Source organism: Bactrocera latifrons, unplaced genomic scaffold (assembly GCF_001853355.1).
Source record: "Bactrocera latifrons isolate USDA-ARS-PBARC rearing strain unplaced genomic scaffold, ASM185335v1 scaffold_107, whole genome shotgun sequence".
Classification (NCBI taxonomy): Eukaryota; Metazoa; Arthropoda; class Insecta; order Diptera; family Tephritidae; genus Bactrocera; species Bactrocera latifrons.
The window spans coordinates 257,364-262,847 of NW_017534486.1; the positions used below are offsets into that span (position 1 = coordinate 257,364).

The 5,484-nt window shown below is 36.4% G+C and overlaps 1 protein-coding gene across 5 annotated transcripts in view; it reads right to left on the bottom strand.

Annotated features, from left to right (window-relative positions):
• The window catches only part of LOC108970763, a 53,171-nt gene extending 52,667 nt beyond the window's left edge, over positions 1-504 (bottom strand). For 2 of the 5 annotated variants that reach the window (XR_001993507.1, XM_018936330.1), the window contains exon 1: positions 253-504. The gene's annotated coding sequence lies outside the window, so the exon portion shown is untranslated. Of the gene's footprint in view, positions 1-3; positions 42-168 lie in introns of those variants that run through there. The other 3 variants (XM_018936378.1, XM_018936362.1, XM_018936390.1) reach the window with 3 other exon arrangements.
• Positions 505-5,484: the final 4,980 nt, after the last annotated feature.

Sequence of the window (5,484 nt, forward strand, 5' to 3'; positions counted from 1 at the left end):
TACCAAATTCAGCGTAAATACTTTATAAAACACTTAATGAGCTATTTTCAATGCAATATTTTTTTAAAAATATATATATTTTTTTTTCACTAAAATATCACTTTTTTGTTATTATTTCTTTTCTGTTCCTTTTTATACAAATTAAAATTGTTTTCTTGTATGATATACCTTTTTATTTCATTTGTTGTTGCATTTATTCACAACATTTACTTTTTTTTAAAGATTTGAACCACAATTTCGCCTTTAACTTACGCGCTTGATCTTGCAACACTTCGGCCAACGCATGCGCGCGCTCTGCTCAACTCTGGCAAGTCGTTTTGTACGGTTAGTTAAAAGTTGCAGCCGAATAATATGCACATGTGTAAATAGTTTCGCAAATTTGCTAATTTCTTGTATTGCTTATCGTGTGAAATTCGCAAAACTTCGCTCCGTTTGCACAATTCACTTTGGCTTAATCAATGCGCATGCGCGAGCGTTACTAAGAGACATATGTGCGCGCCACTCAAAGACCCGTGTTAATCTGAAAATTGTTATTACCACACACATTAGCGCTTGTGGCTAAAAGCCTTGCATTTAGCCAAAATTGAGTGTAAGCTTGCGTGGCGGAGCTTTTTGAGTAGCTTTCTCAAGTGAGTGCTCATTGTGTGGGAGATATTCGTTGCCTGTTATGTTTAAAATTACTTTCAAATGATGTGGATGTGGAAAGTTCTTGATACTTCTTGATCTTAATATGATAAAGAATTCAAATCCAAAAATAGAGCTTAAATTCTTAGCCTCTACATAGATAATAAAATTATAATAATCGCATCAGTGAAAAGTGTTGCAAGTAAATCTTCTTTTACTAGGTCACAGGTCACAAAGGCATCGAGGGTAATGAAATATTAAACGAGATTGCCAAGAATGGTATACGACTAACAGCCGAAAACGTGGTCAATAGTGAGAAACCCATGCATTGCCTACACGACGATCTAGACAGAAGCATGGCAAAGAAAATCGAAATCCATAAAATGAGCATTATGGGTGCTAGACTACAAAAACGTCATGTGTAAAAGGATAGATCGATAGAAGAGACTGCAGGAAAATGATCGCAATACTAACTGGCCAATGTCTGGTGGCGACACACGCCGCCGAATGTGGCTGACAGATCGAGAAGACTGCAGAAATTATCTATATATTATGGTGGTCTGATCAGAGCAATATGTTCGGAAATTGTAACAATGCCCTGAATAGTTATCCATCTTGAAGATATCAAGTCAAAAACAAAGAAAAAAATCCTCCCAGCGACGCTTTGCTCGATATTTAAAAGCATATAAATCGTTATTCAGCGCCCATAATAATATATAATTTTTGCAAATACTATTTGATTCCGATTGGTCAGGTACACCTGGAAGGTACGCCTTTGCCAACTTGATCGGGTTGCTCTGCTATGCTGTGGGTCTGGCACTCGACGTCAGTACGACCCCACACGGAAATGAATTTTCAATTCTAAGTCTAAACCACAGCCACCACGAATCTCCCCAAAGGGTCAAGCCCAATGAGCAGAGGGGAGCGAACTCCAAGGGTTAACTACTACCTGTCGTAAATCTTGTGGCTTTTGCTACTACCAATTGAACACCCATCAAACTCAATAAGTGATAACATTCGTCGCTTGAACTTCAGATTTTTTTTACAATTCTGTAATATTAGTTCAAGTTTAGTTTCGTAGCACTATTTCTTATACTGATATTTCGAGGCAAGCCAAAAAGCAGACATAGTACATATAATTTAGTCGCCCCATACGACTGGCATATCTTACCGGTTGCAAATTCTGCCCCCTGCTCGCAGAAGTAACTGGTCCGATACTGACGGTTCCGACAAATAACTCTTATATACTGGATCATAAGATCCGTGAGACGGCTAATGTCAGTTTCGGAGATGTTTCAACCTCAGCCGTTCAAAGGCTGGGCAATGGGAAAGAAAGTTGCTGAATGGCATCTCATTCGCGTCTATAAAATTTTGACAACTAATTCCGCCAAGATTTTTACTTTCATCGCATTTTATTTATCTTGCCTCATGAATTCCTATTGGGACAGTGCGTAGTAAGGACCAATAGGATTGCATTAAGAGTAACTTTGCCCGCTTACGCGGTTCGCGGCGGCTCTTTGTTCGCCGAGTGAGGACTTTACTTCTCAATTACCTACTCAATACGAAGTAGCACCTGTTAACAAGAGTTATTCTGCGTAGGATTTCGAGGCTAACTTTGCTGTTTTCGTTCTGCAAATTAAAAAGACGTATTTAATTGTTTGATGGAAAACTTTTCGAATGTCGTAAACAGAACCAGACCGTGCGTTATTCGGCGGGAACACGAGAATATCTGGATTGGGATTTAATAAACTTTTCCGGTCTGCACAAAAAACAACTGTAGCTACGAAGCAGTTATCAACTTCAGTGAATAAATAATAAGATCGAAAATTACAAAAAGACGCTTGAGCAAACCAACAGCAAACAAAACCGAAACAAACCTTGTCATTCTGGTCTGTGTAGCCAAGGATGTTAAGCTTTTTGCAACAGCATTCCTAAAAATTCTTTAATTCGATTTCGCAAAAGGAGAAGAAGCGCCTAAAACGAGATAATTGGGCCAACATAACCGGCATCGTACTAGATTTCTACTAGGTTTTCATCCCGCCACAAGTTTTTAAGAAAGCAGTACGTATATCACAAAACTATTTATATAGTGTTTTTTGCTTCTACAACAAAAATAACACAACGCTTTGGAAACATCAAGAAGATTAGAAAATCTTTGCAATTGATTTCTTGTGTAAAATCGACAAAATTAAAAGTTGCAAAATAAGTACCGAAATTAGCAAGCGAGAACATTGTCTAGAAATCGTGACAGATCTCACGTCTCTACCCAAAACCGTGAAGTACAACTCAAGCTTGGTCAGTGACACTCTGTCGAATTGGCTACCCATTTAAGCGGTCTGACAGAGACTACTCACATAAAGAAAAAATTTATCGAAATAATAGATTTTGAGAACAAGCAAAAAATAAATAGCTCATTTAATAATTCGTTTTCGATTAAAAGCTGCCATTCATGTGGTTTCAAAATAATTTCAGAATTGAACACAACTGAAAGGGTAAATGCACTCTTACAAATAAATTTCAATAAAATACAATTTTTTCGATTTGGCGTAGACGAAACTATTTTACTAACATAATTAGACAAATTGCAACACAATTACTGTTTTGATTCGAGTTCAGCGGGGAGTCAACAGCTTCGCTCATTGCCAAAAGTCACCGGCGGTCGCTGTGCGTCAGAGGGACGCTGAACTTTTACAACCGCAACAATTTTATTGTTTATTTTTCCCATCAAAATTACTACAGTTTACTATTTAGCACAATCAGCTGCTCAATTACTAATTTGTATATGTGTGTGTTGGTGTGGCTGTGTGGGCGATCGAACAGAAGCTGCGGCTGCTAAACGGATGCTGTCAAAGAGCAATTGTAAAACCGCCGCCGCTGTCAAGTAGTCAAATCCGTTGCGCATATATCAACTAAATGTGTATGTATGTATGTATGTGTGTGACATTTGCCAGTATTGAGTTTGTGTGCTCTTTGAGTCACACAGTTAATTATAATTGACGTTATTGAAATGGCAAACAAACAGTTGCGTGCAAGCGCATGTGTGGCCAGTGGAAAGACGCGGCTACAAGCCGAGACGGCAAGAACTACAAAAAGTGCTTAAACGCCACATACCACATATGTGCTAAAATTTATATATACATATACGATATACATATATATATATATATATGTACATACATATGTACATGTCTATAAATTTTTCTGTTTGCCCAGAAACAATGGTTAACACACACGCTCACTTAGATATGATTGTTTGTGCAATAAAAAGCTTTGCACGCAGACTTGTGATGCTTGCTTTAAGCTCAATTATCTGTTCAATGGATTTTTACAACGCTGTTGTTGTGATTTTTGTATTTCCTTTAATATTTTTTATATTTTCACAAAGGTGTGAAAAATGAAGCCATAATTTGCTTTGTGTAGAGAAAATGCTACAAATATCATACAAAGCGACTATTCTCTGTTTGCCTGCTTTTCGAGGCTTTTTCAAGCTAACTCTCACCTTTTTTTTTTTTTTTTTTTTTTTTATTTTTTTTTTTTTTTTTTTTTTYTTTTTTTTTTTTTTTTTTTTTTTTTTTTGTGAAAAGTCATCATTTGTGCTATTTTGTGCTTTATTGTACATTGAAATTGTGGCTACAATAATAATAGCAAATAATTTCATTTCGTATACTCTCGCCTTAAATTGTTAGTGGGTCAGTCGGTTAAAATCTCATTACAAGCTTAGCATTGACTCGGTTATAAAGAACTTAAAAGCACGCAAAATAAAAATATTTTTGATCAGTAATTTTGGATAACGTAAAATTTGGATTTATTGTATGAAAAAAAGGATTGAGAAATTGTGAGACTTTGAGTATTTAAACAGGTTCCTAAATTCTTGTCCTCTAATTTCATTTTTTAGTAATAATGAGTAAGAACAATTAAGCACAACTGTGTAGAGAGTGTAAAAAATTAAGAACCGGCTGCTGATTGTTTTAGGCTGAAAATTTTAAATGGCAATAAATTGTAACGAAGTTTTGTTGTTCGGTATACTTTTGTAACTCATTATGATGAAAATTACAGGAAAAATGTTAGTTGCACCGAAGCTGTAGTAATACCTTTCAGAGGTGCATTTTCTATAGCAAAAAATGATATAAAAAGATATTTGTTCCAATTTCGACAGCTATATGCTTTTGTTGTTCAATTTCAGCAATAAGTTCGAAGATTGTAGCGATACCTTATATAACAATCTTCGACGAATATTCTTCTGTAACAGGTCAGTCGTAACTGGTTTAACAATATAGACTATTGAGTTGACCGCTCTTTACCTTGCTACTTCTTTTTGGAGCATAACGCCTTTACCATGCATGCTTACAGTGCATGCTTACAGTTCAATTTGGCATTGACAAATTCGAACAGTATCTTTTCTATATAATAATTGATTGACCAAAAGAGAGAATTAATTGGCCAGAACATTCTGCAGATAATTTTTAAGCGCGCTTAGATGAATGCTTGGATTATCTGAGTCTTGGAAGTAGAAACCAGCCATGTTTTGTTTCCATACAACAGCGTCAACTTCGTGAAAATTATTTACAGCTTTGTGATTCTGGAGACTGCTAGCTTGCCCACTCCGATTGCAGTCGTTCAAATATCACTCTTTTCTTCGGCTACGCTTCGGCTCTTCCCTCGATTGTTAAAATGCTTCACATTATCTGTCTTTATGTAGCTTCTGTTGGAGTGATTGACTCTCATAGATTCGTTTTTGCACTGGTTACCTCAAGTCCGACAAGTATTGACCTTTTCGTGCATGTCGCAGATTTTGTGCCTAATGCAAATGTTATCTGCCAAGTCCTCGAGTTGCGGTATAAGAATCCTTACGATGCCTGT